General features: G+C 38.9%; 1 pseudogene; it reads right to left on the bottom strand.

Moving 5' to 3' along the window:
* Positions 1–16: 16 nt before the first annotated feature.
* The window catches only part of LOC121957638, a 36,896-nt pseudogene continuing 20,500 nt past the window's right edge, over positions 17–16,412 (bottom strand).

The following is a 16,412-nucleotide window of genomic DNA, read 5'->3' as shown; positions in this document are numbered from 1 at the left end:
AGTTAAGTATCTGTGGATGGTGCCGGCAGCAAACAGGCTCGTGGAAAATCAAGTGTAAGTTTTTCTTGGGAATCAAAAGGGGATTTAGCTGAGAATAAAATCACAGCTTCCCCTGAAGAACGACTGAAAAGAAATATCAACAACAACAACAGCAACTATAATACTAGTAACTATGCCTGAATACAAGAACTTTAGTTTCTTTTTTAAATAAAGAATTAGTCGCCATCTCTTAATAAAGACAAGACAGGTCTAAATTAACCGTTCACTAAACCCCTCCCCATTAATGTGATTGTCTCTAGCTTAGCGACCATAACAGGGCTTTGGATTTCTTAGCATACGAAAGATGTGTGCATTGGGCAATGTTATGTAATTAAAGGGTTCTTTTAAATTTTTTCCAAAACCAAAAATACAAAAGTCTTCTCTTATAGAATACTAATATTAGCTTGCATGGCTAATGACATAAAGAAATTGTTACTGCTAAAGCCAAGAGTGAGCATATCATAACTATATTATTTGATGGAAAATGTGTAACTTTAGATAAAGCCCTATTTTAAAATCGTTAAATCCTCTGCATTTAAGTCATTGCAAAACCAGCGCTAACTGCTATGTATCGGTTTAACATTATAAATCAGTAGCAGACAGTGTTTTTCCAGAATTACGCTAGCTCAATTAGTTAGCCTAATTAGCTACCTTAATTAGTTAGTTTAATTAGTGACCGTCATTTGCCTCTGCATCATTACACAGTATTACATTTGCATGATGTAATGTGTATAGCCATCAAATGCATAATTACAACACTTTTGCCAAAACGTTTTCACTACAAACTCATCAAATGGCCTACAGCTCCTTGGTTAAACGACGGTGCTCCAGGCACCCCTACAGCGTCAGTTTCTGCTGTGTTTACAGGAAATGTAGCTTTTGACACTAAAACTACTTCAGGTTATGGCAACAAAATTATTTGGTTTAGAAAAAAAATCATGCTTTGGGTTAAAATTACTTCACACAGGAAACAAACAGCAGTCTTCTGGGTGAAAGTCCTGTGTTTCTTTTTTGACCGACCCATCCACCCTTCCCTCTTTTTGGACTCTTCCGCTGACCAAGCTACCATATTTAACTGGTTAAAACAAAATTAAAATATTTTAGTTTTGATGATTTCTACAGTTAATTTGCGGAGCTTGACTGTTTCCAATAAACTCACCGCTCATACTAAGAAATTCTAGCTAATCTAAGGATACATCTGGTTATTTCTCATGTACACAAAATCCACATACAATATAGCTGGAACAAACACGTGTTGCGTCATTATTAGTAGCCAACAAATAGTGTGTTAGTATGTGGTTTCGAACAAAGCCTTAATGTCAGCTAGCTAGCTAACATTAAGTCATTTCAGCATGAAAAATCAACATTTTACCAACAAGAAAACTACATGTGGCTTTTGTCAAAATGTTTCTAAAATCAAAATAAAAAATTAGCCACAAATTTAATTTTCGTAATTGTCCAAAATCACAATTTATCTTTCACTTTTATGTGGGGAGTAATGAATGTATAAAAAAGAAGTGGTGTAGGATACAGGAATTTGTTAGTTAGCTAGCTAAAGCTAATAAACTGTGCCACTGTTGCCATAGTGAAATGGATACATTGAATTCTAGAATGGAAGGCTGGATGAGCATAGCAACAGTAACTAAGGGGGGCGGGGCTTAGCGAACGGTCAGTTGTTTTTAGGAGAAAGCGTCTGTCCCACAGTGAGTTAGTAGTAAACCGAACAGAGGGTAGAACAGATCTATAACGATAAAACCAACAGCTCTGAATCGCTTTACAATAAAAATCAAATAGAAATTTCCCCCCAAAACCAAACCACAAATTCTGTGATCCAAAGACTTTTTTCGTGTTTTTTTGTTGTTTTTTTAATACGTGTATTTAATACTCAGACAAAAACACCTGAGAAATAAACTGACAAAATGATTCCGATGGGATTTTCTGTAATATATTCAATTATGTATATTACAACTATAATCACATAATTCAAGCATATATCATATACATATATATATGTTTATCTAGTGAGAGAATAGTTTAATATTCAATAGTACAGTTGTATGGTACAGTAGCAGTAGGGTGCATTTCTCATTTCTCATTGGGTAAAGTTTAAAGGAGAGGTATAGACAAGTGTGTGTAAATCTATATACGATTTATCGATACAATATGCAACAAAAGAAAGAAAAAATGAACTAAAAAGAAGGAATAAAAGACAAAGAAAGGGTATAGGCAGTTCAGTACTGTGTTTGAGATGGTGGTAGTGTTTGTGTGTGATTATGATTTTCGTGTGTGTGTGTGTGTGTGTGTCAGGTGAAGGATCAGATCAGATCAGCACCATAGAAGTCCATAACAACATCAACAACAACAATAAGGGTTAAAACCTGGGTGAGGACCGTGTGTGTTTGTCGTGTGTCTGCATGCTGAAGGTTTCAGTCACTGTTCAATCTGGGCAAATCAACCCTAAACCAGTTAGTATTTCATTTTTGCACGCCCTAGACAAATCAAGGAGTAAACAGAGAGAGAAAGACTGCAACCATGTTCTGTTATCGTTAACAAATTGTCTGTCGAGTCGAGTCGTGTGCGCGTTTGTGTGTGTGTGTGTGTGAGCGAGACACCAAACTAAATGCAAACCTGCCAGCGAATTCTCCACCTTATTTATTCTCCAACATCTGCTCACATCCAGCTGTTCTGATGGCTATAATTACCTCCTCTCTCTTTTTCCTCCTTCACCTTCAAAAAAATAAAAGCCCTGCGATTATTTCTAAATCAGACACGGAATCAAATAGAAGATAACAAATCATGAACGAGCCCACAAAGAAAAACAAAACGAACACAAAAATTTCTTAAAACTATACAATTTTTGTTTCACCGTCTTCCTCCGAAACGCCCCCTCCTCCGCGCAAAAAACAATCGTTACTAAGATACCCCGCCTCGTCTCACACCATGTGAAATACCTGATTCAACCTTGATACATTCTCTGTTTCGCCTCCGGACTAACCAGCTCAGTGAAATCGAAAATAGATAATCTGTTGTTTAGCGATAAACAGCTGGGAGGAAAAGCGTTGTGTGGCCCCGTGACTGTCCAGCTAACAGCCCCTCCCCGCCCCATATATAAAATATACAAAAGATTATCTCCAAAATCCTCCTCCAGACTATCTCTGCTAATAGAAAAATATACAATAATCCTATGTCAAAATCTCTTTGCGTTATGGACGAAAACCCTGCACCTCTTCCGCCGTCTCTTCCTCCTTGCTGGACTAGTCTCTCCTTCCTGCCCACTTCAAAAATATACATGTTTTGTTTTTGTCCTATTTATAGAAAAAACTTACACGTCTGACCTCTCCTGGCTTGTATCCGTGCCTTGAGCTTAAAAAGTGAGATTTCACTGGCATAATGTGAATTCAACACCCTGTTTGAACTGGCCGGAGCAGCGGCTGGGACGCACTACCTGCAAAAATGCCGTGCGACACCGGGCGTAAGCACAGCACCGAGGGTGATGTAAAGCTGCCGAGGTGACACACGGTGATACAGTACGTTGAGTGGATTCGGCGAAGCAGCATGTACAAAGAGAGTCAAACTGGTAAAAGACGGCGTCGCTGTGCTTTTCCCGCCACGACATCCTGACGCACAGCGTGCACACACTTTTTTCGTGTTTGCGCTCGGTGTCGCACAGCGCTTACTGCAGATCTACGTCGGCCTCCCCCCTCGCCACTTCAACTAAAGTGCTGCCGTTGTTGGGTTTGCCTTGTACCCTTTTTTCTCATTTTTCTCCTCCCCCTCCCGTCCCGTCCTCCTTCGTCGTCGTCTTCCTTCCTCCGCCTCACAAGTCTCCGTGTCGACTCTCGTACTTGTTGATGATGTTCCTGCAACGGCCCAGCTCTTTCCTCATGTCGGCGACCTCCTGACGAAGGGCGGCGTTCTCCCGCTCCAGGAAGGCGGCGCGCACAGAGATCTGGTTCTCCTTCAGCCGCCGGGCGTCCCGCGAGCGCTTCGCCGCCTCGTTGTTCTTGACGCGCCGGCTCCAGTACTTCTCGTCCTGTCGTCGGCGCCGGTGTGGCATGTTGTGGTGTGTGGGGAGGAAGGTGGAGGGGAGAGAGAAACACAAAAAGAGGAGAGCGTGGGATGAGTTATGAGGGTCAGATGTGTGATGAGAGAGAAAGGGTGACAGGAAAGGAAGAGGGGGAGGAGGAGGGGGAGTGACAGTTGAATATTTGCAACTATGGAACATGTAAACTATGCGATTTACTGGACCACAATAAAAGACTGGCTGATGACGCAAAGCAGTTTAAGGTGATCGTGAGTCTCAGCTGATTGGATGATTAAAAAATTAAGGCAGTCTGTGTTTGTAGACATGTAGAAATGTTCTGATGCTGCCATCATAACTCAATAAAATCTAATAAATATGTCACTGGTAAACTGGAATTTTGGCAAGATTGTGTATTTTTGTTTAATCTTGGAATTTCCAGCTCAGCTCCAACAATTAGCCTGAAATACACCGTGGAGACTAGATTGTTACATTCATATTTTACCAGCAAAAAAAAAAAAAAAAAAGAGCCATTGAAACCCATTTAAACTGCAAGTTTTGATCAACAGTCATCAAAGCAAAAAAAACATGCTTTGCATTATTTCTGTCTGTCATTCTGGGCTTTTGCCTCAGAGTTTGTCATTTTGACTATTTCCAACGGATGACGTCAGTTTTACCATATTTGGCATATGAAGAAATTACATGCTTTTTCCACCAGGTGCACAGTCACAGTCAATGTTGCTGCAGATAACTGACATATCCCAGTCTGTGATAATAATAATTTAAAAAATCTATTTTGCATGCAGTATATTAGAAACAATTAATTTTAATTCAGATTAATTTGTGTTTTGTTTTTAAATCTCAAAACATAGTGGCATCATGACAAAAAACTGGCATTTAAAGGTTTAAAATTCTGGAAATGAATTAATATTTGATATTTATGATTAGGACTGATGTTGGTTAAAAAAATAACTCAATAAAAAAATAAAATCATACTAATATGTGATGTTTTTTGAAGAGCAGTATGAGTGAGGGTATTTGACACTGCACAAAAATTATATGTATTTTGGTCCCTTTGGTTTCAGAGGGTTAAACTACACATCAGCTCTCACAACAATGTTAACAAACAGCGAAAAGCTCACAGAGACACATAAAGAGACACATAAAGAGACAGACACCGAAGCTTCAAAGCAATCAAATGGTCTGCAAAACACCTACACATCACATGCTGAACTTGATGATATTCAATAACTTGTAACATCTTAAATGGGAATCAAAAGTGAGGTTGGAGAATAATTAGTATAATAAGTGGAAATTGTCTTAATAAATCTTTCTGAATGCAGCTGCTGAGCGGCTCAGCTGAGTGAATAAACGCCCAGCAGCCTCACAAAGTGTTGTTTTTTTGGGGCATGAGAGAAATTTGTTGGCCGATGAGGGTCTCATGAGAGGAAGACTGGAAACCAACAAGATTGTTGTGTTAAACTTTTGGACCTCGAGAGCAAAATGGGAGTTCAAATTGACAGATCTTTATCTGGAGGATGTGGTGGGATCTCTGCAGGACCAAAGAGTTCACAGTGAATCCTCAGAGAGCCTTTAACACGATCTGTTTACTGCTGGCAAAGCTTAAGTTCATCTCCAAGCATTTAATTACAGGGACGAGCAAGTACACCATTATTACTATTATTTCATAGGTATTTGCAATACACGGGGCCAACACCAAAAGTGGGAGTGACTTAAACTGAAAGTGGGTGGGACTTAACCCTAAAACACCTGGACTGTCATCAGTTTTCTTATGCTCCTTCAGATGCCTTTCACGAGCATTTAAACCTCTGAAACGTGAACACATTATTTTGTTTTCTACAAAAAAAGTGTAAAAAATTACAATGAGCAACTTGGCAAAAAATATCCTGAAAAATACTAAAATGAAGTGATAGGTGGTAAAAAAAAAAAAAAAATATTTTTAGATATTCTAAAAAAATAAAAAAAAAAAAAAAATAATTAAAAAAAAGGGCAACTTGGCAAGACATATCCTGCAAAATGCTAAAATTTAGTTAAAGATGACAAAAAAAATACCAGAAAATATTATTAAATTCTGAAAAAAAATGGACAAATGTTTAGTTTAAAACCTTTTTAGACCCTTTTTTTTCAGGTAATTTCCTTTAACTTTTTACTAATTTCTTGCTAATTTTTAATTTTTAACTTCTCGTTAAGGTGCTTGTCGCCTTGTTTCCATGTTTATGAAAGAAAACAAACCAGTTTGCTCAGGTTTAAAAGAGTTAAGCAACAATGTTGTACAAGATGTATTTTTTGAGCTTGAAATTGATGTGGGTTGATCAAAAGTTACTGTATTTATTATTTATTAGAAACTGTTTTTACTGTTTTTTTAGTTTTCAAGGACGTTTCTAGGATTTTAGAATGTTTCCTGGATTTAAGGACATTTCTAGTTTTGCTAATTTATCTCATGATATAGCACATAAAATAACACTTTATGGACGTGTTAACAAAAAGGTAATTTTCAGTGGACGGGGTCTTTAAAATCATTACTCAGCAAAATCATTCTCCTTATGCAACATATTTAAAAGCGTTGTCTTATCAACATTTTGAGATTATTTGTTTTTTTAATCAGTTTATGAAAAAAAAACCAATTCCCCTTAATGTTGTGACCCTGGAATATCTTATATCATGTTTTGATCGCAGCTATATTTTCTTACTCTCCAGCGGAGGCTCGGTATTAAAAACAAAGAGCTAAATCTAAAAATCTCATTTAAGAGGAGCTGCAGAGCAATCCCAGCTGCAGCTTTAACTTTTGGTCAGAGATAATTTTTCAAAACAACCTGCGAGCACATGATTTATAAAACCCTCTACGACTGAACACGAGGTGAGCACCATCTCGCCACAAATTACAAATGCCTCAGGAGCTACAGCTGCTCTGCACTCAACTATGGAAGCCATTGATCAGAGCGTCACGTATTGTGCAATAAACTGAGGACAGGGTGTTTTAAGGACTCTCATCATGCGCCTTTAGCTTTTTTTCCACATTAACTCTGTGAAACTGGAGCAAATTGGGTTAGGGTTAGGGTTAGGGTTAGCTGAAAAAAACGCTGAAAAAAGATTACGAGGAAATGATTATTTGTTTTTAAATAAAAGTTTTCAGCTCTTTGGGGTGTCTTTTTTTTTTTTCTTTTATCATTTTTTTCTCACTTATTTTCAGGTGATTTTCTTAAAACTTTTTGAGTAATCTCTTGCTAGATTTTAGGCCATGTCTGGTGAAGTTACTCCTTAAGTTTTTAAAAGAAATCAAACTAATTTGAGGTGTATGTCAAATTAAACTTGATTTGATGTTACATGCTATATATATATATATACATATAAATATACATACAATTTAAGTTGATTTTTATTCTAATGCCAGATTTTTTCTCTTCTTTTAAGAAAATAATATCAGGTTACACACAAAAATGACCTGATGCATGTTTTTCCAGGTTTGAGACAAAAGTTCCTAAATGCTGCAAATTAAAGTGCTATGGAAGTACTGAGTTTAAATTATTGAAAAAAACAGTCCAATTTCAAGTATATTGAAGTTTGAAACTAGAATCTGATTTTCTATAATTATTCATAAGTATTAGTGTAAAAACTAAAAGGCAATAAATCCGCTCATCGGCCATCAAAAACACGTATCTCACAAGTCACCATCAAAACTGTAAAAATTCATTTAGTTTATAATTTTTTAAATGAGAATCAGGAGCTGTTTGCATGCTTGCATTTAGGAGGAAAAAAGTCACATTAAACTAGTCAGAAGCTGGTCTGTGCAACAGCTAAGAATTGTGGGAGACGTAGTACCTTCTGCTCATTGGGGACCAGCATCTTGCGGGCCTTCTTGATCATCGGCTGAGGTTTCAGCTCCTCGTCCGAGAAGCGGTGCCGCCGAGGGTCAAACGCCTCCTGGCCCGGCACGCTGGACAGAGCCAGGTCCCGCAGGGTCGGGGTCAAAGTTCACCATGATGTCACTGTTGCCGTTGGCGGCCACTGGAGGTCCAGAGGGTCCTGGGGGGCAAGTGGAGGTGGGTGACTGGTCCTGAGGCACCGCCTGACCGCCTGGGAGGGAGACAGAGAGGACAAGTCGGTTTGTTAGAAAGACAACGACATTATTTGAAATTTTAACCACTTTAACACTTTAGCACCTGACAATGATTTTAGGATGTTTCAAGGATGTCAGGATGTTTCTCGGATTTTAGCACTTTTTTAGGATTTATCATGTTTCTAGGATTTTAGGACATTTCTCGGATTTCAGAATGTTTCTAGGAATTCGGGACATTCCCAGGATTTCAGGACAGGTTTTTTTGGACCTTTTTTAAGATTTTAGGACATTTCTATGATTTTCTGACATCACAGGGTTTAGCTAGGACCTCTGTAGTGGGTGCGGGGGATCCTCCACTGGCACTTTTTTTGATAAACAAGCTCTATCTCTCCCTCTCTGTTTTGATGCTGTTTTATGCACTGTGGCAGCTTATGTATACTAAAAGGACAAAAACAATTCTCTGTGTGAATCACTTTATTTTCACTGTGAATTAACAAATGTTTGGGGGGCCATCCAGCAGCCTATTGGGGGCCAGATGTGGCCTGCAGTCCTTAAGCTGAGTATCACTGATATACAGTTTACATGTTTTTCCTGCATCACTTCAGTTTGGAAACAGACACACACCATTACATTATTCCTTGTTTTTGCAGCCGTGTCTTTCTCGATATGTCCACTAGGAGCTGCTGAAGGTTTTCAGAGCCTGAAGCTACTTGTATATTTATGCTCACAGAGATCATTTCGACAGCACCAGATGTGGGTGTTGAGATTTACGACACGTCTGCAAAGCTGCCGCTGATTGGCAGAAGGTCAGTGAAAGGTCAGAGGTCAAGCTCAAGTACAGGCATTGGAAGCAGAGGTCATTTGATCTCTTTAGCCTGCTGATTATTCTGATTAATCTATGCACGAGACTTTGTTAATAGTGTAATTTGTGATCGCCAGTCCAATAAAACGGCACATAAATTGAAAGAAAATCAGCTCGATGGTGTGTTCGAAATCAGAAGGACTGGCTTTATTTCTCATTTTAGCTGTTCAATCATCATCATCGAGTTTTATCTGCAGATTAGAGCCCATCTGCCCTCCCTGAGGACGGTCACATGTCAGAGAGCAGCAGAGCTAAAGGCTAAAAGCTAACTCTCTGAAGGCGAGACAATACTCACTGAGCTCGAACTCTGGACATTAAAGGTATACAATGCAGGATTTACTTTACAAAACGGTGTATAGACTTATACAGAAGTGATCTCTCTCAGTCATCACTTACGACCCACTAGAAGTGGGAGGAGGTGTATTTTTCTGCTTTCTGATTTTTTTTTCCTTTTTTTGCGTGTTTGGGCTGTTTATGGACGCGTACACCCACTGCGCTCAGGTGAGGTCAGAGCTTTGTAAACAGGTAGCAACCAGGTGCAAAATCTGTACAAGCGAGGGAAGCAAACAAGAAAAAAACAGCTAAATAATAATATAAAGGGCAATTTTATTGATTTTGGTTTCTAAAATCCTACACATCTCTGCAGTATGAGGGTTTCGTGTTGAGGCCGCTGGCTGCAGAGTGATATGCTGTTTAATCCAGAGAGCAACGAGCCAAAACTGAGGCCTTCTGAGAAGAGTTGACCATAAAGAGGATTACTGTATAGATAGTGGACAAAATGTTCAAATTTAATTCAAAGCAAGGGAGGATGAAACCATGTTTTTTTTTCCTCCATAAAGACCATCAATATTTCTTTTTCTTATAGTTTCTTGCAGATTTAATAACAAGCTGCTGTTACTCTTCATATTTTCACTTAAAAATGTTCAAACAAGCTTCAAGCTTCATGCTGCTGTTTCAGTGACGCCGACTCACCACCAGGTGACGGTATCGAGCCGGAGACGCTGAGCGGGGCAGCGGGTTCACATCAAGCTGGATTTACAACAAGCAGGAAAGATCAGGATTTTGTTTAACCCTTTGTGGGTGCTCTTGTGAGAAAAAATCAGCTTGTTTCACTGAATCCAGAAACTGAATGATTGTATCTGAACCCCAGCAAGGAAATGAAAGAAAATCTGATAGGAAATCACATTCCTTGTGCCCGTTTTACATTTAATAAAGCTTTGCTGAAAGATAACATAGTATTTGTTGGTTGCTGCTGTGGCGGTCGACCCCCCTCCCCTCGATTCGATTTCAGCAGCTTTAGTTTATTTCATGTGTGTGTTGCAAATCAATGTTATGGAATGAAATAAAATCAAATAAAATGGATCAGGAATAAAATAAATTCTTGGATGCTGGCAGTGAATGTGAAACTCCTCCTTGATGCTTTTCCCCTGCAGCTATTATGCATTTTCTTTTCTGAATGCAAAGAATAGTGAGTCTATTTTCAGCCGTATCTCCACACCAGCTGCTAATCACACAATTATTTTCCATTTCGGATACCTGGAGAGGAAAAAAATAGATTTTTCAGAACGTTTCCTCTCTGGAATACAAGTGTTAGTTGAGCAATCATCCAGCAGCAGTCAGATCTGCACTGTGGCAGCATTTGTAAGACGCTTTTTTGGAGCTCCAGGCTCCGAGCCACAGATTATAAATAACTGCAGAGCTGGTGACCAATATCGACTAAAACAGTAGTGGAAACATTTCAGATACTTTTGCAAAATTAAACAGAAAAAGGACGTGTTTACGTAACTTGATTTGAAAGTTATTTTTACCAGCAGAGAGCAGAGATAAAAAAAAAATCCCTCTCATTAATGACAGATTTTAAAGATTCAGCATTAATCTTCATTTTGCCATGAAGAAGCTTTGGTATCGAATCACAGAAACAGAAAGAGATTTTGTGAAACCGGAGCGTTTTGTGAACCTGGAAATGTCAGTCGGAGCAGCACCACTGATTTGCTACTTGACTGCTGCTGCGAGCTGTCAGTCATTTTATTATGAGCATCAACCACAAAACCACAACCGAATCCTCTGCAGGCTCGGAGAAATCGGGCTGAGGCTCCACGGCGGGCGGGGGGTGGGATAGGACCATCTGAGGGGAAGTGCATGGTCGTGCACCCCCCCAACCCTTCTCCGAAACCCAGCTGAAAACACTTGACTCCACACTGAGCGAGCAGAGCTGGTACAAGAGTGGGAAATTCTGACTATATAAACTTTGTGAGCGGTGGTTTTCCAGTTCAAACTCATGTCGAACTGAGATAAAATCCTCTTATAAAGATGTTTACATCAACTGTAAATCATTTCAATGCAGTGATTCTGATCCGCTTATGAAAACAGACATTCGTCTACACTTTTCCACATTTGGAGAATCTCTGGTATATGGACTTGCACTCAAAGCACTTTTACACTTCTTGTCACCCACTCACACACACATTCATACGCTGATGGCTGAGGTTACCATACAAGGTGCCAGCTGCTCATCGGTCTAACATTCACGCACAATACCAAGCACTGGTAGCAATTTGGGGTTCATAATCTTAAGCCAGCCTGTTCTCATTCTGAAGTCGTCAAATAACGCCGCTTTTGCATTGCTATTGGCATAAGCTCCCGACACCAAAAGCCACCTTTTGAGTCTGCATAATACGCAATAATATTACACACTGCAAGACAGCCAGGAGACATCTGCAGTGGCAGCATGATACGCTGCTGAATGCTGCAGGTTGAAACATTGCCGGTAATAACGTAATATAAAGAGCGCGTAGGTCCCTACAGAGTGGGCAGGAGGGGGTAGATGGATCCAACAAACCCTGGTCTTTCATGTGGGAGTCCTGTGTTTGAACTCTACGACCACTAGAGTTCGCCACCTAAAACTAAACAAAAATTTCTTATAAGCTGCTTTTGCAAACGACTTTTGTGGTTGTATTTTGGAGGACAGTCTCAGATTTACATAAGCTCCATGTGTGACATGAAAGCATCATCCTGCCCTGCAGTTATTATCCTTAATAGTCAGTTTTCTTTGGTGCAAGCCGAAGAGTGGAAAACTTTTTTTTGTATATTTGGTTATTTTGGGCTCCGAGTGCCCAGTTGCAATCAAACCGGGGCCTGTAAACAAAATGCACATGGACTCCCAAATACAGAAGCTTGTTGATTAATCAGAGTCTTGGCAACCTGACGTCCTGGAGAGTTTTGACATTTTGGCCGAAGAGTCAAAACCTGTTTCCTCTTCTCTTAGAGGGGGCTTTAATTTCCAGATATGTCATTATCAGCTGCCACCAGCATTCAAATGCTTCTGTTTGCTTCTAAATGAACTAAATGACTGAATTCTGCATCCTCCAAACAAACTGGTCCAAACTGTCCACTTCAAGACATAAATACAGGATAAACCATCAACATCCTTTCTCGACCAAACTCTGAGTGTACAGAACACCAGTGGGAAAATTACTGTAAACAAACTTATTAAGTTTACATGTGAAACAACATCAGCTCTGAATATGAGGGCTCAGAGGAAAAGATGGAGGCAGGAGAGCAACAAATAACCATGAACAAAGGATAAATCGTACAAAAAAGAATAAAATAAAGGGTAACAGCAGCTGCAGGCATCATATAACAAACAATATATAGTTTTAAACACTCTGTAATGTAGTCGTAGGAAGATATAAGTGTTAACTAAAGTATTGTTGTGACTAGAACTCTTCCATAAGATTATAAATAACAATATAGTGATACCAAACGTCAACCTCCGGTGCTGAAAAATAAGGTGCAGTTCCTCTAATGGCCACTTGACCCACCTAAAGTGAGTGAGGCTCTATCGACCCCCGTGTTAAAATGCCCAACATTACTGCAGAAATAAGCGTGTTTACAGTATTTGAAAGTAAAGTTTTGGTCATGAAAAAAACTCTTGTTCAGCATTTAGTTTTACTAAAAGACCCTCTAAGAAGTTAGATATTCAATTTTCCCTGCAAGCACATTTTGTTTTAAAGGTTTTAAGCCTATTTTTGAATCGCACAAAATAGCAAATTAGCATTAATATTATCACAATTAATCATAGAATATAAATGAACTGTACTAACACAGCTAGCAGCTATCTTCTGGCTGCAAAAAAACAAGATGGCAACAGCCAAACTCAGGCGAAACACAGTTGTATTAATACAAAATATGTCTTCAAAGCAGAAATTATGTACATTATAAACATTTTAAAATACCCTTTTGTTTGCATCCAACTACATTAAAGTGCATGTTTGTATACTGCTTGTTAATTATTTATAGTCCGGCACTCAACTGAATTTTTACAAGGTTTTTGAAATTAATATTAAGAACATGTCCTTTTTTTATGTATGCTTATGTATAACTGCGTTTTTAGACACAAGGCCCTATTGTTACATTGAACTCAATAGCTCTTTATACATTAGCATCATCTGTAAATAATCTATTCATCTTGCACTCTTAATGACATTTTTTTCTGTCTGAATACACTTTGCCTCAATCTTGGTGGCTTTTAAAAAACATATTCAATTGCAAATTGGATCATCGGCTCATTTCCAACTTGAGACTATTTGCTGCTTTTCTCTCGTTAAATTTGAAAATTGAGCGTCTTTGGATTTTCGATGCTCCGATAAGTCGCTGTAGCATTTTATGGATCAAATCATTGACAAAATGCCATATGAATAGATTCATCTGAAGTTGCTACATACAAACTGTACACGTTTGTGCACATTTTAAAAAAATCATCATGACCCTCTGCTGTTTACAACCCATAATGCAATGCACTATATATCCTCCTCTTTATCCATCTATACATCCTCTGGTCCATCTGTTTGTCCGTGAAGCAGCGACTCCATCACATGAACTGCTGCTGGCTTGATCTGACTCGGTGGCAGCTGGAGGGGGCTGATCCTGGATAAGTCTGTCCAAAGCCCCGTCCTAATAACAACCATTTTGGGCAAAAAGTTGAAACTGATCCAAGAACACAGCTCCCGCTGCTGCCGGGTAAACAGCCGCCAAGCGCAGCTTCGCCTGGCTTCATTTCCTGTCTGTGAGCGGGAGCCATTTGGACGAAGCAGCCGCTGACTCTCGGATCCTCTCTCTGCTTTCATTAATTTAGCTGAGATTATGTGTTTTTCTTTTTCCGCCTGTCGCTCTGCCTGTCAATCTCTGCTTTTCTCCGTCTCTCTGTCCATCAGGCTGTGAAGTTCACTGAAAGCCTTGGGTTTAATAATATTTTTGGATTAAAGCAACACAATTATTTTTTTCTACTTAACCCTTTGAAACCTGAGCAGATTGACTTGATTTCTTTTGAAAACATTTGACGAAGTCAATGAGCTACAAAAAAAGGAAATGAAAATTAGAAAGAAATAAGTTAAACATACAAGGAAATTACCTAAAAATTGGTAAAAAATAAATAAATAAAAAAATGAATACATGAATAATTCATTAAGAAAGGCAAAAAACTGTATAATAATTATTAACATAATTTAAAATATGTAATTATGATAATTATAAATATGATACAAAGTTACTCATTTTTTCCCCCATGTTTTTGAAAGAAATCGCACCAATTTGCTCAGATGTCAAAGGGTTAAATACTTGTGAAAGGCATCTGAAAGCAGCACAAGAACAGAGATGTCGCTCCAGGTTTCAAAGGGTTAACTGGAACCTTTTCATGCCAACATCATCACACTGAATCCAGTGTTTCTGCCAGAAGTGCAACACTAAAGTTCCTGCATTAACTTTCAAGACTTTTCAAGGTCTTTGAAGGTCTTTATTTGGGGAAATTCAAGGACTCCACGTTTTTAGAATTAAAGCCATCATTTCTTATTCACATTCTTGTCAAGTCGAGAAATCCTGGTTGAAATCCTTCATTTTAAAACGGCTGCAGTATCATCTCAAATCTCCATCACAGGATTCGCCTCAGGATGTGAAGCGTTGATCCTCACATGGAGCCGACAGAAGCATGCTGATGAATTTGGACGACGTCTTGTAACTTTAGGACACGGAGAACTTTTCCAGCCCTCCTTTGGAAACTTTTGTTTAAAAAAAAAGAAGAGGAAAATGTTAAAAACTGATCTCTCCTGAGCCATTCTAGTGTTCGCAGAGCACGCAGGGAGAAATCAGCGGCAGTGGGCAGAGACGCCCACAGAGGCAGAAAATAGACAGGTTGAGGTTTGAGAGTCAGGTGAGCAACTCTTCCTCTTGACTAATCGCTCGCTTGATCCATCTATGCTTTCACTTGATCCGCCCACACATGAAACCAACAGCTGAATGCAAAAAACTCACTGCTGCTCTCTGAGGGGCAGTGGAAAGGCATCATGGGAAATGTAGGAACCCCCAAAAAACTGAAGTGGAAGTAGGCGAAGCGAGGTGAAACTCGATTTAAACGTGAAATTTTCTGCTACCAGAGGACACTCAGTCACAACAAAAAGAAAAGATGGAGCTATGTTGTCATCACAATCAGTTTCTCTCTGTTACAATAACTTCAGTGTTTATGGTTTGGAAGGTTTTTAGCGGTAGCTGAATTATCCTCAGATGTCTCTTTGTCTCCAAAAAAAACAAATGAGTGACTTATACCAGTACAAACACTGAATAAAACAGTTTCATGTTAAAAATCAGTGTTATTCCGATGCTATTCAGCTCGTAGCGGAGAGGCTGCTCGCCCTCCCCGTGCATTTCTCTGATAACCTAAGATCCAAATTCTCAGGAGGTTTTTACCAGGAGCTGAATTATGCACAGAGGTCTCTTACTCGCCAAAACAAACGGACATGGTGATTTAAACCAGTGAAAACACTGAATAAAGCAGTTCCACAATAAAAGTCAGTGTTTTTCCAATGCTTTTTGGCACAGCAGAGGCTGGAGCTGAGCTAACACTAAAGTTTGCTCAACTTGTTTCTCTGAAAACTTAAGATCAAGACATCAAGACAAAGACAAGACATTCGGATCAAGACATTCTGCACTAGAAAGTGCAGATAAAAATTTGACTTAAAACTGGATAAAAGGTCAATGTTTTTCAGCTATAGGCCAAAACCCTAACGCATGACACTACTGACAGGTGAACAAATGAAGCAATACCTGTTCTTGAACAAAATTACAGATTTCTCTGGGTTTTAATATTGTTGGAAATGTTTGGTATGATGTAAATACACAAGTCAACATAATATATACTCTGATGTAGTCATTTTTAGACATTTCAAAGTGTAAAAGTTAGACATTATCTTTAATTATAGCACAGAAGCCTCCTTAAATACACTGAACTTCCTCATATTCATCATCATCCTAAAGCAGGATGAGGCGTTTCCCTTTAAATCTGGTTAAGTCTTTTTCCTGTTTCAGTGGCTTCTTATGTAATAAAGGGAAACAATGCAATTACTGGGACAATAGTAATTATG

Source organism: Plectropomus leopardus, chromosome 18 (assembly GCF_008729295.1).
Source record: "Plectropomus leopardus isolate mb chromosome 18, YSFRI_Pleo_2.0, whole genome shotgun sequence".
In the NCBI taxonomy this organism is placed as follows: domain Eukaryota; kingdom Metazoa; phylum Chordata; class Actinopteri; order Perciformes; family Serranidae; genus Plectropomus; species Plectropomus leopardus.
The sequence above is the reverse complement of the archived record's forward strand: the minus strand, read 5'-3'. Positions and strand labels throughout refer to the sequence as shown.